Source organism: Peromyscus eremicus, chromosome 13 (genome assembly GCF_949786415.1).
Source record: "Peromyscus eremicus chromosome 13, PerEre_H2_v1, whole genome shotgun sequence".
Taxonomy (NCBI): domain Eukaryota; kingdom Metazoa; phylum Chordata; class Mammalia; order Rodentia; family Cricetidae; genus Peromyscus; species Peromyscus eremicus.
In genome coordinates, this window is record NC_081429.1 from 18,847,605 (window position 1) to 18,859,621 (window position 12,017).

General features: G+C 45.7%; 1 protein-coding gene across 4 annotated transcripts in view; it reads left to right on the forward strand.

Moving 5' to 3' along the window:
• The first annotated feature begins 11,098 nt into the window (after window positions 1-11,098).
• The window catches only part of Fer (FER tyrosine kinase), a 324,556-nt gene continuing 323,637 nt past the window's right edge, over window positions 11,099-12,017 (forward strand). For all 4 annotated transcript variants that reach the window (XM_059277953.1, XM_059277955.1, XM_059277959.1 and 1 more), the window contains exon 1: window positions 11,099-11,194. The gene's annotated coding sequence lies outside the window, so the exon portion shown is untranslated. The remainder of the gene's footprint in view (window positions 11,195-12,017) is intronic.

Genomic DNA, 12,017 nt, shown 5'->3' on the forward strand with positions numbered 1-12,017 from the left:
AACTGCTACCGAAATGTCGGTGTGTTTTTAAAGTCTCTAGTGATGGACTAAGTGGGTACTGAAGATGTCTTTCTAAATTTAGACATTGATAACTATCATTGCATAGCAAATGTTTGAGGACATCCTGCCAGGAAAACGACCTATAAAGAACGCCTGGGCTTTTCCTTATCAATCAAAACTTAGCTTTTTCCAGCTTCTGGAAGTAATAATGACAGTCATTATCATGGCATTGTGGTTTAACCAGTAGATGAACAAACATCCCGTAAGCAAACAGAGACATGTGGATGTGATTAGGTAATTTATTATTTTTTTTGAAGGATTAAAACAGAAAGAATTTGTTTTAAAATAATAATTATTATTAATAATTATGCCTATGTGCCTGTGAGTGGGTTTGTGTGTGTGAGTTCCAGTGCCCTCTGAGGCCAGAGCTTCCTGAAGTTCAAATTACAAGTGGTTGTTTGTGAGCCACAGGACATGGTGCTGGGGACTGAATTCTAGAAGAGCCAGTAAGTGCTCATAGAGGCGGATCCAGCTCTCTAGTTCCGGGAAGGGTTTCTTTTCCTCCTCCTCCTCCTCCTCCTCCTCCTCCTCCTCCTCCTCCTCCTCCTTTTTTTTTTTTTTTTTTGTTTTTGTTTTTGTTTTTTTTTGTTGTTGTTGTTTTTTCAAGACAGGGTTTCTCTGTGTAGTTTTAGTGCCTGTCCTGGATCTCACTCTGTAGACCAGGCTGGCCTAGAACTCACAGAGATCCTCCTGGTTCTCTGCCTCCCCAGTGTTGGGATTAAAGGCGTGTGCCACCTCCCGGCTCAGGAAGGGTTTCTTTAAATTGTTTCTTTGTACCTCTTTTGGATTCAGTCACCACTACCACCACCAGCCCCAAACAAACACAAAGAGTAGGATTAAAATAAACAGTTAATGTTAGGGTTGTGGAAGCAGCTCCGCCAAGGGTCCCTGGCTAGTTTGTGATAGGCCCTGAGTTCCACCTCCATTACTGCAAAACAAAATGAGACTCTGACATCGCTTGAATTCTCTTATTATTCTCAGCTTTTTGTGTGCACCAGTGAACTTAGCAAGACCCCCTTGAAGTCATTTGCATTGTTCTCCTCATTCCATAGACAAGCAACTGAAGTGTGCAGGCTCTGTAACCCGATTAAGAGCATTTAAACAGCCTGGCTGCAGTTGAACCTGAGGGGCCTGGCTGCAGAGCCAAGGGTTTGGCTCTTAAACCCTCCCAGCTAGAGCAGTCTGTCTCAGGCATGCCCCCACTTTATATAATTTACCATGCAATTTTGACACATAGACTCTGTGAAATTCAAGTAGAAACCCCATGAAAACCTGCTACAAGCATCTTTGCTGTGTTTAATGCATAAGTATTACAAAAACGTAGGCAATCTTATGAAAAATGATTACAGACAGGCTCTGTGTTTTGAAATAGAAAATAGCATCCAGTCCATCCCATATGATCCAATCCCTCTTGGTCATTCATAAGCAGCAGTCCTTCCATAACTGCTTGATAGTGATCTGCACCTCGTCTCCTGAGAAGTGCTTCCTCCCCCTTCCACTATGTGATCTCACCAAAAGCTGCTCTTGCAAGATTCAGATGTACTGTGCATACTCTGTGGGTCGCTAAGTCCCTCTCTCGGATTTTTTTCAAATTAGAATTGATAAGATAGCAACAGCAGTGGATGGTAAAAGTTGAATACTTTCTGTGTCAGAGAGAAGAATTGATCAGATAGAGAATTCAATGCAGTCTCTTTATGGTTATGTGAGGTGAAATGGAGAGAGAATGAGAAAAATTAAACACAGGGATGAGCATAAAGGAGAAAGGAGATGAGTGAATCCTGGCTGCAGTCTAGGCCCTGGTACAGCTACTCCAGCTTCTCCAATGACCTCCTTCCAGTGCTGTGATTATTCAAGAGTTCTTTCCACTGTCCAGCAGTTTTCAACTCTTTCCCTTGCTTATCTAAGGATGTTGGAGATGGGTTTCTGACTCTTGCCACCAGAGAATTCTCTACAGACACCTCTAAAATGTGTCACATTCCAAGTATCTGTTATATGTGTTTTAGAAATACCATGGCTTCCCCGTGAGAAATCACTCTGCACACTAGAGTTGAAGGAAGGGCTCTTTAATAGTGCTTGTCTGGCTGGGGCTAATGCCCAAGGAAGAGCTGGCCTCAAATAAAAGATTTACTGACTTATATAGACCTTAGAGTTACATGTTTTATACACTCTTTCATTCTTAAATCTCTTTGGGGTCCTGGGCCCAGGTTACACTTTGAACAATTTGATCAGAGACAGAAGACTCCAAGTCTGGCCTTGTGGGCAGATGGGAGATTTACACAGCAAAGACATTCCCAGAATTATTTCTTAAGTACCCCAGTGCTATTCTTTTTGAATACTTGTTACCCAGGTTCATCTTGTCCACCTTGCAAGATTACATGTTTCCTGATAAGAACACAAGGAATTTAATGTTAGACTGGGGCTTAATGGTAGTTGTGACCCTGTGTTGCCCCCTTGAGCTGCCTGTTAGAATCGTGTTCTTTGGGGATGGGCAATTTAATGGCTGGTGAATAAACATTCACATCCTAGCCTTGTAAACTTTGCTTGTCTCTAACAAGTCTACTTATTGTTGGTGTATTTTGGAGGCAGTGCTCCCTTAGCTAAATTAAATCTACTTTGTGTGATTTAATGTCTTCTATGCAAATTTACTAGTAAATATTTTATGACATCAGTTCTATTGCTTTGAGTTTCTTCTACGTTATATGTTGTTATATGTCTCAGTATAATGGGCAGAATTGGCCTCCAAGATGCCTTCCCATTGATTTATATATATATATATATATATATATATATATATATATATATACATATACATACACACATGTATATATGTATACACACATATATGTATATATATTCATATACATATACTATGAAATTGAGTCTAGAGGGTAGAAACAGATAAAGTTACAGATTCAAAGTAAGAGAAGTTTCCTGCCTTGGTTTGGAGAAGATGTAACTCACCATGACTTCTATATCTGCAAGGGAATGAATTTTGTTAAGTAAGTCTTGAGAGGGAAAATGAAATTGATCATACAACTCTATTCAAACTATGCTGGCAGCCTGGTGAGGTGGTTCACAATGGTCACCTCAGCACCCATGAAGCGAGGCAGAAGGATCACCAACAAGTTCAAGGCCAGCCTGGGCTACATCATGAGTTCCAGGCTAGTCTGAGGCTAGAGAGTGAGATGGGGGAGGGGATGGAGTAAGATGAGGAGGATGAGGAGAAAACAATTAATTCATAAACAAAACAAACCCCACAAAAATCCCTGTTGGCTCTTCTCACTGCAGTTAGAATGAAATTGGAATAAAACACAGCCTCACTTCCAGAAGTCTTATCTCTTCATGCTGTTTTGATCCATTTGCTGGACTGACTCACTCCACTCTCATCACATGGGGCTCTCTGTGCCTGTGACATTCATCTTTTCCCCCTCAGGGTGTGCGACTGCAATTTCTTTCTTTCTTTCTTTTCTTTCTTTCTTTCTTTCTTTCTTTCTTTCTTTCTTTCTTTCTTCTCTCTCTCTCTCTCTCTCTCTCTCTCTCTCTCTCTCTCTCTCTTTCTTTCTTTCTGTTTTTTTGAGACAGGGTTTCTCTGTGTAGTTTTGGTGCCTGTCCTGGAGCTCGCTCTGTAGCCCAGGCTGGCCTCGAACTCACAGAGATCTGCCTGTCTCTGCCTCATGAGTGCTGGGATTAAAGGTGTGTGCCACCGTAGCCCGGCCGCGACTGTAATTTCTAACTGCTGTCTAGAACATTCTGTTCCAGCATCTACCTATACCTGGCTCCTTCCTCACCTCCAGGTCTCATTTCAAGTTTCATCTTTTCAGACTCCCTCGTCAGTGAGGTTCCTCCCTGCCCCTAGCGACAGCACACCCTGTCCTAGCACCCGTCCACTGCCTAGAACGCCACGTCTACTTAATCATCTAGTCCCTCCTGTTGAAATGGGAGGCTTACTGCAGGTAAAATTGATACTAAGAAAGTATGGTTGGTAAACAAATCAATGAATATACAAGGAAATATATATTCTAAAATGAAATCCTGCATTAAATCCAATTAGAAGACAATGATTTATTATGTAAATGAAACAATAATTCTTGGGTAATAACAATGAAATTAAAATTGTGGGAGACTGATGGAACATTGTTTCACCATCTTTCAGGTTCACAGGTTTTTTGTTTTTGTTTTTTTAATGAATTAGGGAATTTTTTTAGATAAAAAAGATACTTTTTAATTGAACATGTTTATTTATATCACTCAGTTCCTTTTTAGTAACAATCTTGGGACTTTACATGATAAACTGTTTCAAGTAAGAAGAAATTATATCACTCAGTTCTTTTTTAGTAGCAATCTTTGGACTCTAACAAGGTAAATTGTGAACGTCAAATAAGAAGGTCAGGAAGATTTTCTTCAGTGTGGTATTTTGAATGCTTTTTCATCTTCCATTTTTTTCCAGTTAGGTCTATGGTTGATTTGGACTAATGTGAGAGGTATAGGGTATTTTCCTTGCAGATGATCATCTGTGTAAGTACTGTTTACTAAAAAAACACCACCTTTTCTCCGTTCTTCTGTCTTCATACTGTTGCCAATAATCACTTGACCATATCTGCCTGCTGTGTGTTTGTGTGCCTTCAGTTCTTCAGCCTTGCTCTTCCTGAAACAGCCCCTGTGAGTGTAGCTCAGTGGCAGAATGCTTGTCTGGCGTATGTGAGGCTCTGGGTTTGCAAAACCAAACAAATAAAAAACACCACCAACCAGCCGACCAACCAACAAACAACCAAAACAAATTAAAGCAAAACCCATCTTTACAAATGGGCAAAAGTTCTTTGAATATACTCTAAAAAGAAGATATGTGAATCTCAGGTAAGCAGTGATGTACTCAACATTGTTAGTCATTGGGGAAATATACGTTAATGCCAGGGCATCATACCAATAGAGATCTATCAGAAGATCAAATAATCGGGCTGTGGTAGTCTCAGCACTAGGGGTTTGGGGCCGAGTAGTAAATTGCTGTAAGTTCTAGGCCAGCCTTGACTCTATTGTAAGTTCTAGGCCAGCCCTAGCTACCGTGTAGACTTTGTTTCAAAAAAACAACAAAAATAGGCAAAAAAAAAAAAAAAATGTTGTGCTGGGAGAATGAAGTTCAAAGCACTCTGTGCAATGCTGTATCTCTAAAAATACTACTTTAAGAAACTAGCCGGGCGGTGGTGGCACACACCTTTAATCCCAGCACTCGGAGGCAGAGGCAGGTGGATCTCTGTGAGTTTGAGGCCCGCCTGGGCTACACAGCGTGAGTTCCAGGAAAGGAACAAAACTACACAGAGAAACCCTGTCTCCAAAAAAAAAAAAAGAAAAAGAAAAAGAAAAAAATGTCGAAGCAAACCAATTTTCCAATTCTTTTGCAATAGTTCTGGTAGATAACAAGGAGCCACTGGAGCTGTCATATGTCACTGGGTGAGCATAAAATGGGGCAGGCACTTGCAAACATTAGGCAGGGCTGGGGATGTAGTTCAGTGGTCGACTACTTGTCCAGAATCGGCTAGCTCCTGGGTTTGATCCCCAACAGCACGTAACAAAACTAAAGTTTGCCGGTTCCTTATAACGTCAACTATCACTTGCTGGGGCTGAGGAGACAGGTCAATGGAAAAAGTGACTGCTGAGCAAGTACAAGGACCTGCATTCAGACCCCAGAACCTACAAAAAGGCAGCCACGGCTACACGTGCGTGCGTGCGTGCGTGCGTGCGTGCGTGCGTGCGTGCAGTTCCAGAGCTGGGGTGGCAGAGACAGGCTGGTCTCTCGGGCTCGCTGGCCAGCCAGCCTCATTGAGTCTTTGAGCCCCAGACTCAAAACAAGATGTGATGCAAGACAAATCTGACGTGGTCCTTGAATGGCTCTTGCTTAGATTAGCTCACAGTAGCTCTGGTTACCTGCACAAGACCTGAGGAGATCAAGCTATTCAAAAGGCTAGCACAGATGGGGGTGGGGCCCCTGAGGCCTCACCTCTGTTGGAGGAACTATTGGCCTTTGATGGCCGCTGAGGGAAGAATTGGTCTCCTCAGGGGACACGGCCATACTCGTTTCTTTCTCTAAAAATTTCCTTGGGGAAAAAAATACCTTGTTTCCACGCATGTATTATCTTCCTAAGGTTTATTTTTATTATTTTTAATTAGGGGCGTGTGTGTGTGTGTAAGGAAGACAGATGCATTGGATCCCACTGGAGCTGGAGCTACAGGTGGTTGTGAGTCACCTGACGTTGGTGCTTGGAACTGAACTCCAGTCCACTGGAACAGCAGTATGCGTTCTTACTGGCCCAGCCATCTGTCCAGCTCCGTGTTTAAGGAAATCACTCACAGTTCATTTTTTTTTTCTGTTCTCTTTTTTGGTTTCTTTTGTACCAGCACCACCCCCTCCTCTTCCATTTGGTGTCTGATTTCCATGATTGCGGGTCTAAAACAAGGATGGTACCCACTTGTCTTTTTATAGCTGAACTTAGGGATTGCAGACATCACATCACTCTTGACGTGATTCAGCAACGGATCTGGTTATGTCAGATAGAAGACTCTCCAAGTAGAGATAAAAATATTCCTCCTCAGATAAGTCACTGCCCCCTGAGACCAGGAGCCTGCCATTGCAGGAGCTAAGCAAGAGAAGTATGTGGATCTGCACTTCCTTCCTCCCGTTCACCGGAAAGCACCGTGCTCCCCTCTGGATTCACTTGTCTTCTAGCTCAGCCTCACCTGGGAGCAAACATTTTTGTTCCTTAGTAACCGGGTGGAGGAAGTGATCTGCGGATCTGCTCTACACATTTCTTAGATTACACAGACTTCCAACTAATTCTATTTGCAGCTTCTCTTCTAACTACTGCCTTCAGGGATACCTGACAGCTGGATTCCCCCTGCCCTGGACCCAGGTTCCGTGTGCTGCTGCAAGCGGCTAGAGTTGTAGCCTCAGCTCAGTGCGCCTTGTGGACCAGATTGGCTGGGCTCCTAAACATGATTTTCTTTTTAAAAACTCATCACAGATCTTCCCGGGTCAGAATCTCTGAGTGCGAGTCTGGTAGTGTGCATTTCTTGCAAGGCCCTCAGGTGACCACAGGGGAAAGTCAGCACTCCAGCACTGACAGGCTTTGTCACATTCATGCTCTGTCTTTGAAGGCTCAGGGGACCAGGCAGAAGGGAATGAGGGAAAGGGTAGGTCAGTTCTGAGAAAAGAACAGTTTACTAAAGGGACGGACCTTGAATAATCTGTGGGCATTTTGAGAGGACACGTCTTGATGAGGAATGTTGCTGGTACTATTTCTCAGTGGAGAACAGAAAGTCAAGGAACCCAGGGAAACAGCGCGAGGCTGTGCAGCAGCCCGCCTCTGTCTGGGAGGGGCCATTAGGAAGTGTTCTCCATGGATTTGGCATTTCCTTTGAAGACTGGAGAAGCTTTCTTCTCTCCTCTACTTCACCTCTCTCCCCTCTGTTCCCCTTATTTCCACATACAGATCTGTAATGCAAAGGAAGCCATATATAGGCATTTTGAAGTTTGCAAAGCCAAAACAACAAATATCTTGAACTTCACCCAGACATGATCAATAGTGAAAGTATTCACTTAAGTGAACAAGCTCCAGAATCAATGAGGTTTGTGTCCTGTGAAAACAGCCTGGGTAGCATGCACAGAAAAACGATAAATGCCAGTTTTTCTTCTGTTCCCCACATCACTCCATCTATTTTAGGAGCGGTCTGTGCAAGGGGTTAGGTCTAAAAAGTGACCAAGAGAACAGTCATAAGTGAAAGGAACCAGCCAAGAGAAGGGTGAAGGAAGGAGCAAGGAATACAGAAGTAGGAGCTGCTGAACTAAGTGGGCACACAGCCAAGATTCCTCAAGTCTATGCGAAAACTTTAAACAGGAAAATGAGAGGGAGATAGGGTGAGGAATGATATTAATCAAAAGTAAAGAATTAAACTACATTTAAACCAATTATCTAGTTTTAATGTCCACATTCTATACATTTTCCCCATGGAAAGTCACTTCATTAAAATATAAAATTTGGTTGGAACTTAATTCGTATAGATTCTACACCGAGGACTTGTTTGCTTACAGCTAGGTAATACTGTGGCATGTGGCATTTCACAAACTGTGGCAGTTCCTGGTACAGATATAAATTTTTCTTTTTCTTTTTTCTTATTTTTTGTTGTTGTTTTTTTTAGAGACAGGGTTTCTCTGTGTAGCTTTGGAGCCTGTCCTGGAACTTGCTTTGTAGACCAGGCTAGCCTCAAACTCACAGAGACCCACCTGGCTCTTTCTCCTGAGTGCTGGAATTAAAGGCGTGCGCCACCACCGCCTGGCCCCAGCCAGATACACATTTTAATGGAAGAGAATGGATCTACTAAATCCTATGTTAAAAGTATCTTCAACTGCAGGATGCTAGCATTTTATGAAGGCCGTGGATCACCTCGAAAGGAAATTATTTTCCTCACTTCCTATATTTATAAGATTGTACAAGGAAATTTGTTCAGAATTTTTGGAAGTGGAAAAAAGTATTTGTTCAATGTGTTACACTGCAAAGTGGTAGTTATTATAGGGAAAAGCAATAAAACTAGGTGTCCTATTTTCCCTCCAGTTTCTCTCTCTCGCTCTCTGGCCAAATGTAACTGTGCTTTGTATACTTGATGATCATTTTTTTTTTGAATTGCAAAGTTGCATTTCTTAACACGATGCCTGACATAGGGTGGACAATTTATACTTCTTGAGTGTATAGCTGGGATTAGAATAGATAATTATAGGACTGAAAAGACTCTTATTACCTTTGGATAAGTGGATTCAATTCTCATACGTAGGTGCGCAGGTACTAACTCACCAGCCACATCATCCTGTATTTGGATCTTTTTATAAAGCCAGGAAGCCTAAGGTTTTTGGAAAAGGTACGCTTGGTAAAGCAGTGTCAAGTTATATGGCTTTAATACATGCACACATTTTTATTTATTTTACTCACACTGACATGATACATACAACATTCAAGGCTTAGAGAAAATTAACTTGCATTTTAGGAGACTATGCATATAACTACGGAACTATAAAAATACATACAAAACATTATCATTTTCAATCCTAATAAATTTAATCCTATTAAAAATGAAGTTTGGGCCAGGCGGTGGTGGCGCACGCCTTTAATCCCAGCACTCGGGAGGCAGAACCAGGAGGATCTCTGTGAGTTCGAGGCCAGCCTGGTCTACAGAGCGAGATCCAGGAAAGGAGCAAAGCTACACAGAGAAACCCTGTCTCGAAAAAAACAAAAAACCAAAAAAAAAAAAAAAAAAAATGAAGTTTGGAATTCATTGATAAAGTAATATATGAGAAGGAAAGCACCTTTATTGTCAAATAGACATTAAACCAGAATGAGATGCATATCTCAGGCATTACCTAAGAGATTGCAAAGACACGAACTTCACACTTTTCTGCAGACGAGTAGATACAACCCATTAGATAGATTTTCATAATGAAAAATAACTAGTTCTCAGGTAAGAGAACCTGGCACTATTTGTCATATCCATAGTGGGTTGTTGGGGTACCATCTGTATTTTAAGAGAAAAGCAATACTTATGTCTGAAGAAATTTCACAATTTAGAGTTCTAGTGTTCCATAGAAACTGGGAGATAGGGGGCTATTTCTGCTGGGATCTGTGAACTTTGAAAGACACTGGTTCTCAGGTTTGTTTGGGGATTCCCTTTCCCTTGTTGGGGTTCAGACAGGGTTTTAAGTGCTCTAACACTGATTCATACTCCTGTACCTTCCGAGTTCTTGAGAAAGACATCCTTGGATCATAAATTTGACAAGAGTACTTAGTAGTTGTTTTCTGAGAAAAAGAAGGAATCTCATCCATTTTGAACAATGAGGCTTAAACATTTGTGTGTCCTTACAGTATGTTTGGTTTCTTGGGCTCTGAAACCGACTTAAGTGAATAACCATTTAGAATAAAAAGTATTCATCTTTCTTCTTTGGCTCTCGCCTAACTCACAGGTTTTAAGGGTGGGAGTGGAAATGGAGTTGCTAGACTTGTTGCACGCAACCAATGTGGTTGAGCTCACGTACAAGATACAATGCCTTAAAAAGCGTGCTACAGTAATACAGGAGTGACGCTCAGTGCCGAGTAACACCTATCACAGAGCTCCAGATCACCTAGTAAGATTTGCTCCGTCCACATTACTCATTTTGCGCCAAATTGGCGGAGAGCGCTTCAGAAAACAGCCCTTCTTGGAAGAGCAAACCAGTGCTGAGTTCTCGCTTTCCAGACTTTCCTAGAGGTAAGTACTTTCGAGGGGACCGCTCCCAGGTCCCGCGGTACACCTTGCACAGCATCCACGTTCCCGGAGAGTCTCAGATCGTTAGCGTCGCAGGCACTGGGGAGCACAGGCGTGATTTGCAAAGACAGCGGCTGAGCGCGCTGCAGAAACGCAAAGGCTCTTTAAAGGAATCCACGTTACAGCACACGCAAGCAAAACGCGGGAAGGTAGAGGGGGACCGTCCGGTGCGCAGCCTGCTCCGGGGTAGGGAGGAGACGCCGCACCCGCCCGCACCCCGCGGGCGCTCCACATCTAGTCACGCCTCCTTTCCGGCCGGCCCGACCGCGGGGCTGACCCTTCCGGCGGCCCCAGCTTATCACCCGGCCAGGCCACTTTCCGGCTTCGGCCCTGCGGACCTCCCCGAGTTTCCTGCCAGGCCCCCTCCGCCTCCGCGCCCATCGCGCCGCGCAGTCCGCTAGCTGGGCTCGGAGATCCGGGCTCCTCGTGGAAGAGAGGAGACCCAAGAGAAGCAGCCCCGCGGGGAAGCGGCCCAGGGCGGCGGCCGCGGCCCACGCCTCCTCTCGCCCGCAACCCTAGTCCGCGCCCACCCGCTAAGCCCCGCCCCTCCCGGGCCCGGGCCAATGGGCCGCGCCCGCCTCCTGGGAGGTAGTCGAGGAGGGGGTTGGGGCCGGCGGCAGCGCCCGCCTCTCGCTCTCGCTCATTGGCTGAGGTCTCAGGGTGCCCGGAGACCGGAGTGTAACGCGATTGGCTGTAGAGACTCGCGACGGCGGCTCCTATTGGCTGGGGCAGCCCCCGTGACGCCGGGTGGCGACTGGCTCCCGGGTCTGAGGGGCTCCTGCTTGTCAGGTTCTAGGTAGGTGCGTTCCACGCCGCCGTCGGTAGGCACTGTTGCCCGGGGCAACGCCCCGGGAGGTGGGAAGGAGGCCGGAAGGCGAGCTCTGCACGGGGGCAACCGTCCCCGCCCGCAGCGGGGCGCCGGGCTTTGGCCCAGCGGGCGCGGGCTGCTCGGAGGCTCTTCCTCCGCCCTCAGCCAGCTCCGTCCCCGCCCCGGGGTTGCGGGGGTCGCTCGCCCCATCCTGCCCGCGACGGAACGTTCCGGGTTGGGCTTGGGTCCGGCTGCTCACCCGGCCCGCGAGGCCCGCCCCTCCCACCCGCCCGGACCCGGAGGCTGAGGGGGCGGTGCCGGCCGTGGCGGGCGCCTGGCCCCGCCCCGTCGCGGGTCGCGGAGTCTGCGGGGCGTGGGGCGGGGTGGGGGGCTGCGGCGCTCCGAGCCCGCACCCTTTCCCTCCTGGCGCTCATCGCCCCTGTCTCACGGTGCCCACACCCCTTCTGGGCGCCTCACTCCTGGCCGCCCTCTCTTGGGGGGCACCCAGCCCCTGTTGTTCCTTTTCATCAGGACCCACTCACCGTGGGTCGCCTCTCCAGCTTCACGTCCCACTGCCCCTCTTGCTCAGGGTTGTCCTTCAAGGAGTCTCAACTAGATATAGACTTAAGGTGTGAAGCTGGCAATCAGGGGCGATTTTTTTTTTGCCCTAAGGGCTATTTAGGGGTCTGAGGTGTCTGGAGGCATCCTTGTGCCCTCCTTGGACTTACCTCTTAGGATAAGCTCTCAGAAACATGAGGTTAGTTTTGGCAAGAGCCAGGGCGCTTTTGAACAACAGAGTTTCCATCAGGTG